We start from the raw sequence: 21,921 nt of genomic DNA, 5'->3' as shown, positions 1-21,921 counted from the left end.
TTTCACATCTGGAAAACAAACGAAACACTTTGAGAACAGTGACAAATTCGAAACTCTGAAAAAATTATTGCACAGCACCGTAAAAAAGAGTGTTGCGCTTCTGAAGAAGGAAAACTCAAAAACAAAATTATGTTTGCAGAGATTTTTTTTTTACCACTTTGCATTTGCATTATCTTATTTTTCGATCTTGCAAAACTTTCTTTTGTATGATTTTGAGTTTTCGAACACTTAGTTTCAACCTTTCAGAACTTTATTTTCAGTTTTGAATCATGGCAGGATATTAATCCCATACATCTGCTGTTGTATTGCATTGCACAGTTGTGCAGAGAAGAATAACATGTAAGCAATATGCACTTTTTTGGATTGCAATGCATTCAAGAACTAACTCATTCCGAAGTGGATTGAAGATATGTGCAATGCAAACTGATAATGCAATGCATTGAATGCAATCAAGCATTGTACATTGAAGAATAACATATAATCAAAATGCACTTTGTTGCATTGCATTCAAAAACTAACTCAGTTTGTAGTGCATTAAAGAGATGGGCAATGCAATCTGCTGTTTTAATAACGTTTTGTTGTTTCATTCAATTGCATAAAAGGACTAACTTATTCATTTCTGCAATAAAAAACGAACGCTTAAAATACTTATAAGCAATATGCACTTTGTTGCATTGCAATGCATTCAAGAACTAACTCATTCCAAAGTGCATTGAAAAGATTGCAATGCAATCTGCTGTTGTATTGCATTGCACAAAAAGCGTTGTGCAGAGAAGAATAACATGTAAGCAATATGCCCATTTTTTTGCATTGCTATGCAATAACGGAAATAACTAACTTCAATCTGCTGTTCCATTGCATTGCACATACGATCAAGCATCATGCATTGAAGAATAACATACAAGCAAATATGCACTACATTGCATTGAAATGCATTCTAGAACTAACTCTTTCCGTAGTGCATTGAAGATGTGCAATGCAATCTGCTAATGCAATGCATTCCACATACGATCAAGCATCATGCATTGAAGAATAACATATTAGCAATATGAACTTTGCTGCATTGCAATGCATTCAAGAACTAACATTGTGTGTAGTGCATTGAAGATAGCAATATGAACTTTGCTGCATTGCAATGCATTCAAGAACTAACATTGTGTGTAGTGCATTGAAGATATGTGCAATGCAATCTGCTAATGCAATGCATTGCACATACGATCAAGCGTTCTGCAGTGATTTGCACTTATGATATGCAATATGCACTTTTTTTGCATTGCAATGCATTCAAGAAACTAACTCATTTGCTCTTTGATACCAATCTCTCATTTGAAAGTCACGTGTCTAGTATCTGTTAAAGCACATTTTTCCATCTTAAAAATATATCTAAATTACGTCATATACTCTCATTGACAAATACGGAACAGTTAGTTCATGCGTTCATGACCTCAAGGCTAGATTATTGTAATGCTCTACTGGGTGGTTGCCCTGTACGCTTAATAAACAAACTACAGCTGGTCCAAAACGCAGCCGCTAGAGTTCTTACCAGAACCAGGAAGTATGACCTTATTAGCCCGGTTCTGTCAACACTGCATTGGCTCCCTATTAAACATCGTATACATTTTAAAATATTGCAGATTACTTTCAAAGCACTAAATGGTTTAGCTCCGCAGTACTTGAGCGAGCTCTTAACCCATTATAGTCCTTCACGTCTATTGCGATCTCAAAAATCTGGCCAGTTGATAATACCTAGAATATCAAAATCAACTGCTGGCGGTAGATCCTTTTCCTACTTGGCACCAAAACTTTGGAACAATCTTCCTAACATTGTCCGGGAAGCAGACACAGTCTGTCAGTTCAAATCTAGACTAAAAACACATCTCTTTGGCTTAGCATACACATAACACATTATAGATTGCTATAATTCAATGTTAGGCTGCATAGTTTAGATCAGCCGGAACTGGGAACACTTCCCATAAATCCTGATGTACTTTGTACAGTATAAGAAGGATGGCGTCTACGCTAATATTAGTCTCTCTGTTTATCACGAGGTTTAGTTTTGAGTTTTGTTGTTTCAAAAAAAGTTTTGTTGTTTCATTCCATTGCATAAAATGACTAACTTATTCATTTGTGCAATGAAAAAACTAACGCTTAAAAAACTGCTGTTGCATTGCACATATGATAAAGCATTAGAATAACATATGAGCGATATGCACTTTTTTGCATTGCAATGCATTCAAGAACTTACTCATTCCGTAGTGGATTGAAGATCCAATGCAATGCAATCTGCTATGCAATGCATTGCACATAAGATTAACCATTGTGCATTGAGGAATAACTTATAAGCAATATGTACTTTGTTGCATTGAAATGCAATAACGGAAAGAACTAACTTCAATCTGCTGTTGCATTGCATTGCAGATAGGATCAATCATCATGCATTGAAGAATAACCTATAAGCAAATATGCACTATATTGCATTGCAGTGCATTCTAGAACTAACTCTTTCCGTAGTGCATTGAAGATTTGTGCAATGCAATCTGCTAATGCAATGCATTGCACGTACGATCAAGCATTGTGCACTGAAAAATAACATTTAAGCAACATGCACTTTGTTGCATTGCAATGCATTCAAGAACTAACTCATTCCAAAGTGCATTGAATAGATTGCAATGCAATCTGCTGTTGTATTTGTATTGCACAAACGATCAAGCGTTGTGCATTGAAGAATAACAAATAAGCAATAGCCACTTTTTTGCATTGCAATGCATTCAAGAACTAATTCATTCAATAGTGCATTAGAGATGGGCAATGCAATCTACTGTTGCATTGCATTGCACATACGATCAAGCGTTGTGCATTGAAGAATAACCTATAAGCAATATTCACTATATTGCATTGCAATGCATTCAAGAACTAACTCTTTCCGGAGTGCATTGAAAATATGTGAAATGCAATCTGCTAATGCAATGCATTCCACATACAGTCAAGCATTATGCATTAAAGAATAACATATAAGCAATATGCATTTTGCTGCATTGAAATGCATTCAAGAACTAACTCATTCCGTAGTGCATTGAAGATATCTGCAATGCAATCTGCTAATGCAATGCATTGCACATACGATCAAGCATTGTGCATTGAAGAATAACATATAAGCAATCTGCACTGTAAGGGGTGTACAGTTAAAGACCCAGAACCAGATATGAAGAATGAAGACCCAGAGTCAGAATTATAAAAAATTAAAGAAAATATTTACTGAAGATAGTTTGCAGTTTCATCAGCAGAAGTCAGCTTCAATACTCGCACAGGAGTTCGTAGGCCGCCCCGCTTACAGTTACAAAGATCACAGCAGTTATACCATTTCCAAGGTCTAAGCTACGTCATTGCTTACAGGTTGAATGATTCTCATTGGCTAAGAAACATTAAGAGCCTAAACAATTTAACACATGTGAGGAGATAGGGGTGCCTATCGCCATTAGTCAAGATAGTTGTCGTCCACTCATTAGATTTAGGTCTGTGGTGGCCTCGAAGGGTTAGAGGAGGGCGCCGGGGTGTCTGGTCCGAACGTCCAGAACCTACATAGAATGTCATACGCACACACACACACACACACACATAACAGACACTAGCAAATAACAGCTCCCATCAAGGCTGAAGAGAGTCTGAGCTCCTTATTATCAGTTAAGTATACCAAAACATAATGCTAAAACATTCACTCATTTGGGAGAAAAACAGATCACTGGCATTTACTCCGAAGGAAGGAAATATACTGGAAAGAATACATTTTAATACAACAATTAAAGTTCGATATAGTAACGCTCAATATAGCTTGACCATATATCCAGCGAAGAATCATATGTGTCCACGCTGCCTTTAGGACCCTCTACTGATACCAGAGAAAGAGACAAACGGCCTTGTGGGTTATGTGGCCTTCGTGTCCTGCGTGCAATCTCAAAGTAAGATTGGAATGCACCTAAAAGAAACTGGTTACTTACATCACATGCATTTAAGACAATATAATTTCACAAGCACAAAGAATATAAAAATTATTATGTGATAATGAATATATTTGATTATTGATTTTTATAAAGGAAGTATATACGCATTCAAAAGGATATGATTATAGATGTATTTGAAGAGGCAAGGGATTTTGACCAACCCTTCAGCACTTTGCTGCATTGCAATGCATTCAAGAACTACCTCATGCTACTAATCCATTGAAGGGATAACATTTATATAGTTTCATTTCATTGTATACAAAGTCTTACGTATTCCTCTTTGCAATGAAAAGAAAATAGATAAAATAACACATGTGCTTTCGCATTGAAATCCCATGCTATATCTAACTTATTTCGATTTGTATTGAATGCAATCTGCTGTTGAATTGCCCAGAATAATGCTAATAAAATAATACAAAAATAATACAAAAGGTCCAGATGGAAGAACATTAAATGCCAAAACCAGTGTTAGTAACAATATTTTAAAATAAACCAGAGATTGGCAAACTTTGAAGTAGGTTTCAAGTTTTAATTAGTTGTACAGCTTGAAGTGTAAAGCTTGTTCTCATACACAGTTATGGCCTATTTATGATGAAATTCATGCATTTTATTTAAACTGATGCAAACAGGGAAAGAGAGTTGAAAAGAGAGCTCTTGTCGCCCTCTCTAGTGGACAGCGTTAAGTATTGCGGCCATCATTGCTTAGATAACACAAATCAATGGGATTTTTTGGGACAGTAAATTTGACTAGTTAGAAAAGATATAACCGAGCAGTCTGAAGGTCAGAACCGAAATTGGTGAAGCACTAAAGTTCTATGCGGGGTCAATTTCTGATAATAATAATAATAAATAATAAAATTTTACACTTTTGAAAGATCCAATAAGAAGGATGAAGCTCTTTTGAACCTTTTGAGGAGCCTTTTTGACCAGAAAAAAAAGTTCAAACGGCCCGATATGGGCTACTGTTTGGCGGACTTGACTTTTTATATCAGAAAGAGCCAATAAGTAGGATATGGAGCTCTTTTGAATCTTTGAGGAGCCTTTTTGACCAGAAAAAAAAAGTTTGAACGGCCAAGTATGGTCTACTATATGGTGGATTTTACTTTTAACATCATAAAGAGCCCATAAGAAGGATAGGAAGCTCTTTTGAACCTTTTGAGAAGCCTTTTTGACCAGAAAAAAAGTTCAAACGGCCCGATATGGGCGAGTGTTCTGCAGACTTGACTTTAACCTCAGAAAAAGCCCATAAAGAATGATACTGAGAAAAAGTCTATTTCGAACCCGATATGGAATACTGTCTGGCGGACTTGACTTTTTACACTTTAGAAAGAGCCCATAAGAAGGATAGAAAGCTCTTTTGAACCTTTTGAGGAGCCTTTTTGACCAGAATAAAAAGTTCAAAAGGCCCGATATGGGCTACTGTCTGAGGAATTGACTTTTTTACACTTTAGAAAGAGCCACTAAGAAGGATAGAAAGCTCTTTTGAACCTTTTGAGGAGACTTTTTGAAAATAAAAAAAAGTTCAAACGGCCCGATATGGGCTTCCCTTTCAAGGGAACTCGAGCTGCGTTGAGACGCGGTGGGAACGCTCTGCGTGATTGCGTCGTGAAGCACGTGTATAATCAGTCCAATGGAAGAGCGAGACGTCATAGGCGGTGACGTCATAGACCAGGAAGCTATAAAGCACACCAGAAAACAGACCGCGACAGCTTCTGTTGCCTTCAGCAAGCGATCTGTGTATTCTGTCCTTGTCATATTTATTGTTGTCTGTCAAGTTGCAATATATATATATATATTATGGCAAAAGAGAGCAAGCAGCTTTTGTGTTGTTCCCTGCCCACGTTATATCACGGGTGGGGACACACACATCAGCTTTTTGTTACTATTTGGGAGTGGAGCATGCCACAGTCAGTTCTCGAGGGGGCTGACTGTGAGCATTGCGAGAAACTGTCCGTGAGGACGCTCCGCTCCCGCCGGGCGTTCTTCGAGGAGGACGGTTCGGTTCGCGCTCCCCGCGCGGGTCCCGCTGTTGCCGATGCACGGCGGCGACTCGCATTTTGGGGTTCGCAAACGGATCTGACAGCGGGGGTTGGGACGGGCTCTGCCCTATCTCAGCTTTCACCTGCCAGATCCAGTGCTGGCGATTACCAGTTCCGAGGAATTGGTATCGTTAGTGTTTTGTTTAGAAAAAGAGAACAAAACAAATAAAGATATTAAGAAAAGGCAGATGTTTGAGTTTTCAATAAATGAATAAATAAGTCAGCTCATAACTCTGTTGAATAAAGAGGAGCTTTTAAAGGAGGTTTATCTAGTGTTGTTGCTAGTTAAATATTTTCTGGCCAGCTGAACTTTATGAGAGTGAAAATAAAGAGTTTATTAGATGAAATAAATCTAAAAACCGAAAAACTCTGTATCTCAGCCTCCTCATCGGGGACTGCCGTTTTTCCCTATCTCCACACCACACTGAGGTGTCAAGATCGTGGAATAAGTCGGTTTCTATTTTATGTGTTTAATGCCCTACGTCTAACTATAGTAATGCTATGGGTATTAAGTATCATGGTATGACAGTGCCTCGGGTTAAAGAGACGCTTGCTAGCTTTCTCTCTCCCGAGTCGGCGTCATAATTTTTAACCCCGACGTTACCCACCAGCCATCTAAATAAAAAAATTTTTAGGCAACGCTGGTGGGTAAATTATAAAGACATGGATGAATGTGAGGTTGTCAGCACTGACGCTATTCGAGAATTGCGTCGTGCAAAAACAGATAAACTATACTGGGGAGGGACGGTTTCGAGAAATCGTTTCTCCTCTGCGTCCTCTGGGTGGCGACTCTCTGAGGAGGGTCTCACACGGCCTGTTCGGTTGTTTTCCTGCTGGTGGCCACGGACTGATATATATATATATATATATATATATATATATATATATATATATATATATATATATATATATATACGTTATTCTGATTTAAAAGTAAAGAAAAATAAGATAAAATTATGTCTGTTCTTCTGGATGCTCCGCTTTCAAGAAACTAAGAATAAACCGTTCAGCGGCGTTCCAGAGGTTTCTTCCTCACCAATCTATGTTCCTGAGACTGCTGGGCGGAGCAGTCTCAGTCTACTAAGCTCCTCGCAGCACAGCGAGCATCGCCATTTGGGCTCCTCCACAATCAAAGGGGACTTGGGTGGCGGTAGCAGTCTAGCCAGTTAGAGATATGCAAGATCTGAGGACTATTTTATCACTAAAAAAGCTTGGACAATAGGAAGCCCTGATGCCGAGGCTATCAGGCTTCTAAAGGGTGGTCCCCTCCGGGGTAGGGATGGTTTTTGAGAAAATCGTTTCTCCTCGGCGCCCTCTGGGGTGCGACTCTCTGAGGAGGGTCGCAGCGCTGCCAGTTCGGTTTTCCTGCCGGTTCGCCGTTCAGGACACCAAGGTGTCAGTGTCCCCAAACGATCCTCCGAGGGGGGTCGTAGAGCAGTCAGTTCGGTTTCCCTGCCGGTTCGCCGTTTCAGGGTGCCGAGGTGCCTGCTTTTTCCAATGATCCTCCGAGGAGGGTCATTGGAACTAAGTTATTTAAAGGGAGGCAAGATCTGAGGACTGTCATCTCTAATAAAGCTTCTGAGGGCTCCTCCGGGGCAGGGACGGTTTTGAGAAATTGTTTCTCCTCGGCGCCCTCTGGGGTGCGACTCTCTGAGGAGGGTCGCAGCGCTGCCAGTTCGGTTGTTCCCTGCCGGTTCGCCGTTCAGGGCACCGAGGTGTCAGCATCCCCATACGATCCTCCGAGGAGGGTCGTAGAACGGTCAGTTCGGTTGTTCCCTGCCGGTTCGCCGCTTCAGGGCACCGTACTGACTGTTCAACCAAATCCAGAGGCCAGTCTTGAGAGACTGGTTCCCCTAGTAGAATTTCTGGCAGCGTGGAAACTACTGCCACATATTTCTCGGTGGGTCCTGCACACTATAGAAAAGGGTTCAGAATTCGGTTCTTGTCCGCCCAGATTTCTAGGGGTCCTCCCCACTGTGGTGGACCCCGAGCAGGCTTTGGTTATGGAGCAGGAAGTACTGACACTTCTGCAAAAGGAGCTGTAGAAGGGGTTCCTCCTCCCGGCAGACAGTCAGGGTTTTACTGCCATTACTTCATTGTTCCGAAAGAGGATGAGGGGTTGCGTCCTACTCTAGACCTGCGTCAATTAAACAGCATATTATGCTTACGCTAAATATGATTGTGTCACAGATTCAGTCCGAGGTCTGGTTTGTCACAATAGAGTTAAAGGACGCTTACTTATCTATCCATCCTCATCACAGGAGGTTCCTGAGGTTTGCTTTCAGGGGCGAAGCATACCAGTATCGGGTTCTTCCATTCGGCCTAGGTTATCACCCCACACCTTTTACAATATGCGTGGATGCAGCTCTGGCTCCTCTGAGATTCCAGGGCATTCGTGTATTAAATTATATCGACGATTGGTTGATTTTTAGCTCAGTCCGAGCTTTTGGCAGTTCAACATCGAGATGTCGTTCTGTCCCACATAAGGAGGTTGGGGTTGCGGCTCAACACCAAAAAGAGTGTACTCCTCCCAGCTTGAGGACCACTTTCTAGGTGTATTATGGGATTCGACAACAATGCAAGCACGTCTGTCTCCTGCACGTATTTCTGCGATTCTCACAGCCGTAAAGAATGTAAAACTAGGTCAGTCACTCACTGCAAACAGTCTCTGAGACTGTTGGGGCTCATGGTAGTTGCGTCTAACGTAGTTACTTTTGGCCTTCTGTACATGAGACCCCTGCAGTGGTGGCTCGGGACCAAGGGGTTTTCTCCAAGGGGAAATCCGTTTTTCGCATGATCAAGGTCACGCGGCTATGCCTTCGTGCCTCGGTCATGTGGAAGAAACCTTGGTTCCTCGCCCAGGGCCCAGTGCTGGGTGCTTCTTGTCGACGCGTCACGCTATCGACGGATGCTTCCCTCACAGGATGGGGGGCGGTCATGAGTGGCCGCTCGGTGAACGGTCTTTGGCTGGGGCTCATGGCAGTTGCGTCCAACGTAGTTACTTTTGGCCTTCTGTACATGAGACCCCTGCAGTGGTGGCTCGGGACCAAGGGGTTTTCTCCGAGGGGAAATCCGTTTTCGCATGATCAAGGTCACGCGGCTATGCCTTCGTGCCTCGGTCATGTGGAAGAACCTTGGTTCCTCGCCCAGGCCCAGTGTTGGGGGCTTCTTGTCGACGCATAATGCTATCGACGGATGTTTCCCTCACAAGTCGGGGGCAATCATGAGTGGTTGGTCGGCGAAGGGTCCGGACAACACACTGATGGTCTCGTATATCAGAGCAGATAACCTGTTGAGGCAGGGGCTGTGGCCCGGGGAATGGAGACTTCACCCCGAGGTGGTGGAGCTTCTTAGGGAGAACTTCGGTCAAACTACAAGTCGACCTTTCGCATCGCTTGTACAATGCATTGCCCTTGTGTTTCTCCCTCACGCATCCAGCTCCGCTTGGACTGGATGTAATGTAATAGGTGTGGTTGCCACTACACCTATACGATTTTCCCGATATCTTTGCTCCTGGGAGCTCTGGAGTTGTGGATACTGTGGGCTCGGCCTCTGAGGGGGCCCAGCTCATAGATTCAGGTTTCTCGACCGAGGTCGTGGAGACCATACTCCAGTCTAGAGCTCCCTCCACGAGAAGACTAATATGCTGTTCTCTGCCTGGTGCAGAGAACGCCTTCTGAATCTCGTTTCTGCCCTTTTTGGTACAGTACTTGATTTCTGTAATGAATGTTTCTTTCTGGGCTATCTCTGAGGAGAGATCCCTAATTTCGTCTTCTCCGTGGTACATGAGGCTGAGGCCTGCACGTACTTGGATTTGCACCTGGTTGGTGGTAGTATTTCTTCACCCCAGATCGGGTTGTATTTCTAGGTCCCTACTAAATGTGCGGTCATTTGTGCTCCAGGCCTTCTGTCCTCCACCTTTAATACCCCAGATCAGGAAAATCTTAAATCTGTTATGCCCTGTCCGGGCTTTGGATGCTTAGGTCCACAGAGCTGCTCAGTGGCGTTTATCAGAACAATTATTTGTCTGCTTCGGGTAACCTAAGATAGGTTGCCCTGCATCTAAACAGATAATGAGCAAGTGGGTAGTTGAGGCTATCTCACTTGCTTATGAAGCGGCCGGACAGCGTTCACCTGTGGCTGTTCAGGCCCATTCTACTAGGAGTATGGCTGCCTCTAGGCTTTAATTTCGGGTGTTTCCCTTCAGGATATTTGTAATGCGGCAGGCTGGTCCTCACCTCATACATTTGTCAGATTTTATGACCTACACCTCTCCACTCCCGGGGCTAGGTTGCTTGCTTCTAGTGTGCGCAAGGACTTCACACAGAACGGGCATTTGTCTTATGGCGTAGTGGGTATGGGGTTCCCACCGCGTCTCAACGCAGCTCGAGTTCCCTTGAAAGGGAACGTCTCAGGTTACGTATGTAACCCTGGTTCCCTGAGAGGGAACGAGACGCTGCGTTCTCCCGCCATACTTCCTGCATGCCCTGATCGACTTGCTTCAGGCTTTTTCAGAAGCTGTCGCGGTCTGTTTTCTGGTGTGCTTTATAGCTTCCTGGTCTATGACGTCACCGCCTATGACGTCTCGCTCTTCCATTGGACTGATTATACACGTGCTTCACGACGCAATCACGCAGAGCATTCCCACCGCGTCTCAACGCAGCGTCTCGTTCCCTCTCAGGGAACCAGGGTTACATACGTAACCTGAGACGTTCTTCCTGTTGTACTTGACTTTTTACACTTTAGAAAGAGCCCATAAGAAGGATACGAAGCTCTTTTGAACCTTTTGAGGAGCCTTTTTGGCCAGAAAAAAAACTTAAAACGGCCCAGTAGTGGCTACTTTCTGGAGGACTTGACTTTTTACACTTTAGAAAGAGGCCACAAGAAGGATACGAAACTCATTTGAACCTTTTGAGGAGCCTTTTTGACCAGAAAAAAAGATCAAACGGCACGATATCAGATAGCATTGTATCCTTCGTATGGGCTCTTTCTTATGTTAAAAGTCAAGTCCGCCAGACAAGTAGTCCAGATCGGGCCGTTTTAACTTTTTTTCTGGTCAAAAAGGCTCCTCAAAAGGTTCAGAAGAGCTTCGTATCCTTCTCATGGGCTCTTTCTGATGTTAAAAGTCAAATCCGCCAGAAAGTAGCCCATATCGGGCCGTTTGAACTTTTTTTCTGGACAAAAAGGCTCCTCAAAAGGTTCAAAAGAGCTTCGTATCCTTCTTATGGGTATTTTCTAAAGTGTAAAAAGTCAATTCCGCCAGACAGTAACCCATATCGGGCCGTTTGAACTTTTCAAAAAGGCTCCTGAAAAGGTTGAAAATAGCTTCGTATCCTTCTTATGGGCTGTTTCTGATGTTAAAAGTCAAGTTTGCCAGACAGTAGCCCTTATCGGGGCCGTTTGAACTTTTTTTCTGGTCAAAAAGGCTCCTCAAAAGGTTCAGAAGAGCTTCGTATCCTTCTCATGGGCTCTTTCTAAAGTGTAAAAAGTCATGTCCGCCAGACCGTAGCCCATATCGGGCTGTTTGAACTTTTTTTCTGGTCAAAAAGGCTCCTCAAAAGATTCAAAAGAGCTTCATATCCTTCTTATGGGTTCTTTCTAAAGTGTAAAAAGTCAATTCCGCCAGACAGTAGCCTATATCGGGCGGTTTGAACTGTCTTTCTAGTCGAAAAGGGTCCTCAAAAGGTTCAAAAGAGATTTGTATCCTACTTATGGGCTCTTTCTGATGTTAAAAGTCAAGTCCGCCAGACAATAGCCAATATCCTGCCGTTTGAAAAAAAAAATTCTGGTCAAAAAGGCTCCTCAAAAGGTTCAAAAGAGCTTTGTATTCTTCTTATGGGCTCTTTCTAAAGTGTAAAAAGTCAAGTCCGCCAGACAGTAGCCTATATCGGGCCGTTTGAACTTTTTGTTCTGGTCAAAAAGGCTCCTCAAAAGGTTCAAAAGAGCTTCGTATCCTTCTTATCGGCTCTTTCTGATGTTAAAAGTCAAGTCCGCCCGACAGTAGTCCAGATCGGGCAGTTTGAACTTTTTTTTCTGGTCAAAAAGGCTCCGCAAAAGGTTCAAAATAGCTTCGTATGCTTCTTATGGGCTCTTTCTGATGTTTAAATTCAAGTCCGCCAGACACTAGTCCAGATCGGGGCCGTTAGAACTTTTTTTTCTGGTCAAAAAGGCTCCTCAAAAGGTTCAAAAGAGCTTCGTTTCTTCTTATGGGCTCTTTTGATGTTAAAAGTCAAGTCCACCAGACTGTAGTCCAGATCGGGGCCGTTTGAACTTTTTTTTATGGTCAAAAAGGCTCCTTAAAAGGTTTAAAAGAGCTTTGTATCCTTCTAATGGGCTTTTTCTGAAGTCAAAAATCAAGTCAGCCAGACAATAGCCAATATCGGGCCGTTTGCAAAAAAGATTTTGGTCAAAAAGGCTCCTCAAAAGGTTCAAAATAGCATTGAATCCTTCTTATGGGCTCTTTCTAAAGTCTAAAAAGTCAAGTCCGGCAGACACTGGTCCAGATCAGGCCGTTTGAACTTTTTTTCTGGTCAAAAAGGCTCCTCAAAAGGTTTAAAAGAGCTTTGTATCCTTCTTATGGGCTCTTTATGATGTTAAAAGTCAATTCCGCCAGACAGTAGCCTATATCGGGCCGTTTTAACCTTTTTTTCTGGTCAAAAAGGCTCCTCAAAAGGTTCAAAAGAGCTTTGTATCCTTCAAATGGGCTGTATCTGATGTTAAAAGTCAATTTCGCCAGACAGTAGCCTATATCGGGGCCGTTTGAACTTTTTTCTGGTCAAAAAGGCTCCTCAAAAGGTTTAGAAGAGCTTCGTATCCTTCTTATGGGCTCTTTCTAAAGTGTAAAAAGTCAATTCAGGCTCCTAAAAAGATTGAAAAGAGCTTCGTATCCTTCTTATGGGCTGTGTCTGATGTTAAAAGTCAAGTCCGCCAGAAAGTAGCCCATATCGGGCCGTTTGAACTTTTTTTTCTGGTCAAAAAGGCTCCTCAAAAGGTTCAAAAGAGCTTCGTATCCTTCTTTTGGGCTCTTTCTAAAGTGCAAAAAGTCAAGTCCGCCAGACAGTAGACTATATCGGGCCGTTTGAACTTTTTTTCTGGTCAAAAAAGCTCCTTAAAAGGTTCAAAAGAGCTTTGTATCCTTCTTATGGGCTCTTTCTGATGTTAAAAGTCAAGTCCGCCAGACACTAGTCCAGATCGGGCCGTTTGAACTTTTTTTACTGGTCAAAAAGGCTCCTCAAAAGGTTCAAAAGAGCTTTGTATCCTTCTCTTGGGCTCTTTCTCAAGTGCAAAAAAGTCAAGTCCGCCAGACAGTAGACCATATCGGGCCGTTTAAAAAAAAAATTCTGGTCAAAAAGGCTCCTCAAAAGGTTTAGAAGAGCTTCGTATCCTTCTTATGGGCTCTTTCTGAAGTTAAAAGTCAAGTCTGCCAGACAGTAACCCATATCGGAGCGTTTGAACTTTTTCTTCTGGTCAAAAGGCTCCTCAAAAGGTTGAAAAGAGCTTTGTATCCTTCTTATGGGCTCTTTCTGAAGTTAAAAGTCAAGTCTGCCAGACAGTAGTCTTATCGGAGCCATTTGAACTTTTTTTTCTGGTCAAAAAGGCTCCTCAAAAGGTTCAAAAGAGCGTTGTATCCTTCTTATGGGCTCTTTCTGATGTTAAAAGTCAAGTCCGCCAGACAGTAGCCCTTATCGGAGCCGTTTGAACTTTTTTTCTGGTCAAAAAGGCTCCTCAAAAGGTTCAAAAGAGCTTCGTATCCTTCTTATGGGTTCTTTCTTAAGTGTAAAAAGTCAATTCCGCCAGACAGTAGCCTATATCAGGCCGTAGTCCATATCGGGGCCGTTAGAACTTTTTTTTCTGGTCAAAAAGGCTCCTCAAAAGGTTCAAAAGAGCTTCGTATCCTTCTCATGGGCTCTTTCTGATGTTAAAAGTCAAGTCCGCCAGACAGCAGTCCATATCGGATGGTGATGGCGCAGTGGATAAGACACATGCCTTTGGTGTGAGAGACCTGGGTTCGAATCCACTGTGAGACACCAATGTGTCCCTGAGCAAGACACTTCACCCCTAGTTGCTCCAGAGGAGTGCGTCCTCTGACATATCTAGCAATTGTAAGTCGCTTTGGATAAAAGCGTCAGCTAAGTGAATAAATGTAAATGATATTGGGCCGATTAAACTTTTTTTTCTGGTCAAAAAGGCTCCTCAAAAAGTTCAAAAGAGCTTTGTATCCTTCTTACGGGCTCTTTCTGATGTTAAAAGTCAAGTTCGCCAGACAGTAGCCCGTATTGGGGCCGTTTGAACTTTTTTTATGGTCAAAAAGGCTCCTAAAAAGGTTCAAAAGTGCTTCGTATCCTTCTTATGGGCTCTTTCTGATGTTAAAACTCAAGTCCGCCAGACAGTAGCTCTTATCGGGGACGTTTGAACTTTTTTTTCTGGTCAAAAAGGCTCCTCAAAAGGTTTAGAAGAGCTTCGTATCCTTCTCATGGGCTCTTTCTAACGTGTAAAAAGTCAAGTCTGCCAGACAGTAACCCATATCGGGCCGTTTGAACTTTTTCTTCTGGTCAAAAAGGCTCCTCAAAAGGTTGAAAAGAGCTTCATATCCTTCTTATGGGATCTTTCTGATGTTAAAGATCAAGTCCACCAGACAGTAGCCCTTATCGGGGCCGTCTGAACTTTTTTTTTCTGGTCAAAAGGCTCCTCAAAATGTTCAGAAGAGCTTCGTATTCTTCTCATGGGCTCTTTCTAAAGTGTAAAAAGTCAAGTCCGCCAGAAAGTAGCCCATATCAGGCCGTTTGAACTTTTTTTTCTGGTCAAAAAGGCTCCTCAAAAGGTTCAAAAGAGCTTTGTATCCTTCTTATGGGCTCTTTCTAATGTTAAAAGTCAAGTCCGCCAGACAGTAGCCTATATCGGGCCGTTTGAACTTTTTTTTCTGGTCAAAAAGGCTCCTCAAAAGGTTCAAAATAGCTTCGTATCCTTCTTAGGGGCTCTTTCTAAAGTGTAAAAAGTCAAGTCCGCCAGACACTAGTCCAGATCAGGCCGTTTGAACTTTTTTCTGGTCAAAAAGGCTCCTCAAAAGGTTTAAAAGAGCTTTCTATCCTTCTTATGGGCTCTTTCTAAAGTGTAAAAAGTCAAGTCCGCCAGACAGTAGTCCATATCGGGTTCAAAATAGACTTTTTCTCAGTATCATTCTTTATGGGCTTTTTCTGAGGTTAAAAGTCAAGTCTGCAGAACAATCGCCCATATCGGGCCGTTTGAACTTTTTTTCTGGTCAAAAAGGCTTCTCAAAAGGTTCAAAAGAGCTTCGTATCCTTCTTATGGGCTCTTTCTGATGTTAAAAGTCAAGTCCTCCAGACAGTAGCCCAGATCAGGCCGTTTGAACTTTTTTTCTGGTCAAAAAGTCTCCTCAAAAGGTTTAAAACAGCTTTGTATCCTTCTTATGGTTTTTTCTGTTGTTAAAAGTCAAGTCCGCCAGACAGTAGTCCAGATCGGGCCGTTTGAACTTTTTATTCTGGTCAAAAAGGCTCCTGAGGTTCAAAAAAAGGTTCAAAAGAACTTTGTATACTTCTTATGGGCTCTTTTGATGTTAAAAGTCAAGTCCACCAGACTGTAGTCCAGATCGGGCGGTTTGAACTGTCTTTCTAGTCGAAAAGGGTCCTCAAAAGGTTCAAAAGAGATTTGTATCCTACTTATGGGCTCTTTCTGATGTTAAAAGTCAAGTCCACCAGACAGTAGCCCTTATCGGGGCCGTCTGAACTTTTTTTTTCTGGTCAAAAGGCTCCTCAAAATATTCAGAAGAGCTTTGTATACTTCTCATGGGCTCTTTCTAAAGTGTAAAAAGTCAAGTCCGCCAGAAAGTAGCCCATATCAGGCCGTTTGAACTTTTTTTTCTGGTCAAAAAGGCTCCTCAAAAGGTTCAAAAGAGCTTTGTATCCTTCTTATGGGCTCTTTCTAATGTTAAAAGTCAAGTCCGCCAGACAGTAGCCTATATCGGGCCGTTTGAACTTTTCTTTATGGTCAAAAAGGCTCCTTAAAAGGTTCAGAAGAGCTTCGTATCCTTCTTATGGGCTCTTTCTGATGTTAAAAGTCAAGTCCGGCAGACAGTAGCCCGTATCCGGGCCATCTGAACTTACTTTCCTGGTCAAAAAGGCTCCTCAAAAGGTTTAGAAGAGCTTCGTATCCTTCTTATGGGCTCTTTCTAAAGTGTAAAAAGTCAAGTCTACAAGACAGTAACCCATATCGGGCCGCTTGAACTTTTTCTTCTGGTACAAAAAGGCTCCTCAAACGTTGAAAAGAACTTTGTATCCTTCTTATGGGCTCTTTCTGATGTTAAAAGTCAAGTCCGCCAGACAGTAGCCCTTATCGGAGCCGTTGGAACTTTTTTTTCTGGTCAAAAAGGCTCCTCAAAAGGTTCAAAAGAGCTTCGTATCGTTCTTATGGGCACTTTCTGATGTTAAAAGTCAAGTCCGCCTACAGCAGATCCCAGTAGGTCAAAAAGGGACCTCTGTATGGCTGATTTTACATCAGGAGTCTTTAAACCTTTTATATGTTTAGAATAACATATAAGCAACATGCACTTTGTTGCATCGCAATGGGTTCAAGAAGTAACTAATTTTGTAGTGCATTAAAGAGATGTACAGTTTAATATGCTATTTTTGTTGTTTCACTCATTGTATAAAATGTCTAACTCAATTTTTTGTGCAATGAAAAAACTAACCATTATCATTTGTATATGAAGGAAAATCATTGCATTAGCTGTTGAAGAGACAATTCACAGCATATTGTTTTTCGCATTGCATACAGCTCATTAATTTGTGTACTCACATGAAAACATCACAGAGCTGTTCCTTTCCAATGCATGCAATAACTAACTCTTTTCTTTGTACAACGAAGAGATGTGCAATGCAGCGTTCTGTTGCATTGCATAGCACAAGCGTTTGCATGGATGAATAGCATTAAGTAATATGCACTTTGTTGCAATGCATTCAAAAGCTAACTCATTCTTGTGCATTGAAGAGATTGCAATGCCATCTGGTGTTGGAATCATTGCACATACGATCAAGCATTGTCCATTGAAGAATAACATTAAGCAATATTGACTTTTTTGCATTGCAATAATGCATTCAAAAACATACTCATTCCATAGTAGATCTGCTAATTCAAGGCATTGCACATACGATCAAGCATTGTGCATTGAAGAATAACATATAAGCAATATGCACTTTGTTGCATTGCGATCCATTCAAGAACTAACTCAGTTTGTAGTGCATTAAAAGAGTTGGGCAATGCAATCTGCTGTTTTAATAACGTTTTGTTGTTTCATTCCATTGCATAAAATGACTAACTTATTCATTTGTGCAATGAAAAAACTAATGCTTAAATAACTGCTGTTGCATTGCACATATGATAAAGCATTAGAATAACATATGAGCGATATGCACTTTTTTGCATTGCAATGCATTCAAGAACTAAGTCATTCCATAGTGGATTTAAGATTTGTGCAATGCAATCTGCTATGCAATGCATTGCACATACGATTAACCATTGTGCCTTGAAGAATAACTTATAAGCAATATGCACTTTGTTGCATTGCAATGCATTCAAGAACTAACTTATTCAATAGTGCATTATAGAGATGGGCAATGCAATCTACTGTTGCATTGCATTGCACATACGATCAAGCGTTGTGCATTGAAGAATAACCTATAAGCAATATTCACTATATTGCATTGCAATGCATTCAAGAACTAACTCATTCCGTAATGCATTGAAGATATCTGCAATGCAATCTGCTATTGCAATGCATTGCACATACGATCAAGCATTGTGCATTGAAGAATAACATGTAAGCAATCTGCACTTTGCTGCATTGCAATGCATTCAAGAACTACCTCATGCTACTAATGCATTGAAGGGATAACATTAATATAGTTTCATTTAATTGTATACAAATTAGGGATGCACCGATAACGATACCAGTATCGGTATCGGGCCCGATACCAAGCTCATGTACTTGTACTCGTAAAAATACCCCCATACCAAAGACCGATACCTCACGTATATCCTCAGCTTATATTTCTTAATTCTTATGAACACTCTTCCTCTAGTTATAGTGTTGCTAGATTTAATAGTACACTCTAATATTTCACTTTACACTTTCGGCTGTGATTACATTGTTACTCAGTGTTATGTTAAACATTTGTTCTGTGATTTCTTTGGCACTTTATGACAAATTTGATTGTCTTGTTGTCTGTGATTTCTTTAGCACTTTGACAACTTTGTGACAGGCAGGTAAAAATTACATTCATTATGTCCTTGGTTTTGCCTTTTGGAGGTTATTGGACACTGTGAAATTTGGGCTTTGAAAATTTGTGATAAGCACAATAAGAATGATTTATTTTTTTAAGTTTATTTAAGTTGTTGAAAATAAAGATGCTGATATGTTCATTAGTCTCATTGTGTTGTTCTTAGAAAATTGCCACATAAAACGAGAACCCCCCCAGTACAACAGGCATCGGTATTGGTATCGGCGAGTACCAGGAAAAAAATATTGGTACTCGTACTCGACCCTTAAAAAGTGGTATCGGTGCATCCCTAATACAAATACAAAAAACGTCTTACGTATTCCTCTTTGCAATGAAAAAAAAAAAAGATAAAATAACACATGTGCTTTCGCATTGAAATCCCATGCTACATCTAACTTATTTCGATTTGTATTGAATGCAATCTGCTGTTGAATTGCCCAGAATAATGCTAATAAAATAATACAAAAATAATGTAAAAGTTCCAGATGGAAGAACATTAAATGCCAAAACCAGTGTGAGTAACAATATCTTAAAATAAACCAGAGATTGGCAAACTTTGAAGTAGGTTTCAAGTTTTAATTAGTTGTACAGCTTGAAGTGTAAAGCTTGTTCTCATACACAGTTATGGCCTATTTATGATGAAATTCATGCATTTTATTTAAACTGATGAAAACAGGAAAGAGAGTTGAAAAGAGGGTTCTTGTCGCCCTCTCTAGTGGACAGCGTTAAGTATTGGGGACATCATTGCTTAGATAACACAAATCAATGGGATTTTTTTGGGACAGTAAATTTGACTAGTTAGAAAAGATTATAACCGAGCAGTCTGAAGGTCAGAACCGAATTTGTTGAAGCATTAAAGTTCTATGCAGAGTCAATTTCTGATAATAATAATAATAAATATAGCTGCAAGCAGCCATTACCGGGGCCAAGCACAAGAAGCGGCAACAGATGCCATTATGGGTGGGAGTGGCAGACCAACTGCAGTAAGGAGCAATTAAAGACATTTTAAGAGAATTTGGCAAAAGGGCAGAAAAATCATATAGACAGTAACTTTAAAGATGTTTTAATGGTTTATCATTTTCGACAAATAGGTGGCGCAGTTATGAAATCGATGTGATGTGGTCAGAGTGAGGTGACAATGAAACATACAAAATTTGGTGTCAAAATGTGAAGGCATTGCAGAGATAAAGACTTAATAGTCATTTTGGCAGCATGCCTCAACTTTGCTGCTGCGGTATGCGAAAACGGTTTCGTCTATCGTCACGAAATCCATAACTTTTAGTCAGCATGGTCTGGAGATGATATGATTCGATTTTGGTGAAAATCGGACGAATGGTCTAGGAGAAGTTCGAAAAAGAAGGTTTTGAAAGTAAATAAAGATGGCGGACAGGAAGTTCGTCCAAATATGTCAAACTTGGTATCTATGTTCTCGGTATGACCCAAGGAATCTAATAAGACCAGCATATTTTTTCAAAAGTTATTAGCATTTTTGGAAATTTAATTTCAACTTTTGACCACTAGGTGGCGCTGTTTCGAAACTGCACAGGCTCTTCAGGGCATCGTAATGATAACCCATACCGAGTTTCGTAACAATTCGTTCATGCGTTAAAAAATACAGCATTTTAGCACATAATTCAAAATGGCCGACAGCCAAATTGGCCGAACTGGGAAAATTGGATATCAGTCGACTCAGCATGATGCCCTGAATCTAACGAGATCACTTTTGTGATTTTTGGACAAACCGTTCAGAAGTTATGAGCAAAAATAGCCATTTTTCGTATCTCCGAACCAGTAGGTGGCGCTGTAGCCACAGGTCATGCTTGTGAGGTCATGCTTGTGATGACATGTACCAAGTTTGGTCTGAATACGATTAAGCGTTGCGGAGATACAGTAATACGTCTTTTTTTGCGAGCGCTACATAAAATTAGTTTGCGCGTTTATCGAAAACTGTTAAGCGAATCAACTTGGATTCCATAACTTTTTGTCGGCACTGCCAGGAGATGATCTGGTGCAATTTTGTTGAAAATCGGACAAACCGTCTAGAACGAGTTCGCAAAAGTAGGTTTTTTGGACAATTCAAAATGCGGAAAATTTTTCATGACGGAAAATGGCGTCATAGGGTGCGATCGAATTGGCTTGAGCTCAGGCATCAGAGGAAAAAAGAATTTTGTTTTTAGCCCTTACGGTTCTAAAGTTATTAGCATAAACATGAGTGAATCTTTGGACAGTTGGTGGCGATAGTGGGATTGATTTAGAGACTCCAAAATTGCTATGGTGAGAGTTCAGACTGTCCTCTATCTGTGTGCCAAATTTCACAACTTTCCCGGAAACGGTTCTAGGGGCTGCCATAGACGCCCAGTCGGAAGAAGAAGAAGAAGAAGAAGAAGAATAATAAATATAGCTGCAAGCAGCCATTCCGGGGCCAAGCGCAAACGCAGACGACAAGACATGCCAACATGGCTGGAAGTTTCAGACCGACAGCAGCAAGGAGCAATTAAAGACATTTAAAGATGAATTTAGGCAAATGGCTAAAAAATCATATATACAGTAACTTTTAAGATGATTTAATGGATTATCACTTTCGAACAATAGGTGGCGCAGTTACGAAATCGATGTGATGTGGTCAGAGTGAGGTGACAATGACACATACAAAGTTTGGTGTCAAAATATCAAGGCATTGCAGAGATAAAGACTTAATAGTCATTTTGGCAGCATGTCTCAACTTTGCTGCTGCGGTATACGAAAACGGTTTCGTCTATCGTCACGAAATCCATAACTTTTAGTCGGCACGGTATGGAGATGACACGATTCGATTTTGGTGAAAATCGGACGAATGGTCTAGGAGAAGTTCGAAAAAGAAGGTTTTGAAAGTAAATAAAGATGGCGGACAGGAAGTTTGTCCAAATACGTCAAACTTGGTATCTATGTTCTCGGCATGACCCAAGGAATCTATTAAGACCAGTGTCATTACAATAAGCACATTTTAAAAAAAGTTATTAGCATTTTTGGAAATGTAATTTTAACTTTTGACCAACAGGTGGCGCTGTCTTGAAATCTTTTGAGTACCTTCAAGGCAAGGTGCTGGTAACAAATTCTGAGTTTCATAATGTTACAGCAATGTGTTCATTAAGTATAGCATTTCACATCACAAAACTGCATTGAAATCAATGGGATTTTCATGTTTTGTTCTATTATAGCGCCACCAAGAGGCAAAATCCCACAATTTTTTTCTTGTGTCCTTGGAATGAGCCCATACATGTGTGTGCCAAATTTGGTGAAAATATCTCAATTCGCTTCGGAGTTTTAGACATTTATATGAAAAAAAGCTTCAAAAATGACTGACACGTGACTTTGATTTGATTTTACTACCCCTTACCATCAATATTTTGGCATTTGGGCTCTCACATATAGTTAACAAGCTATGGTTCCAAACTTCTGACGGTGGTTTCGTCTCGATCGGACTAGCGGTTTCGAAGATATCGGCAAATGTTTTTTAAGCGCTAAATCACAACGCTACACAAACCGTAAGTCGAAACCTAGCATGTTTGGTATCTATGGACTCGGCAATGATTCAGGACCTCAACGAGATGA

Source organism: Siphateles boraxobius, unplaced genomic scaffold (genome assembly GCF_051911475.1).
Source record: "Siphateles boraxobius isolate OS27281-9 unplaced genomic scaffold, OSU_SipBor_1 25, whole genome shotgun sequence".
NCBI classification, from domain to species: Eukaryota; Metazoa; Chordata; class Actinopteri; order Cypriniformes; family Leuciscidae; genus Siphateles; species Siphateles boraxobius.
The sequence above is the reverse complement of the archived record's forward strand: the minus strand, read 5'-3'. Positions refer to the sequence as shown.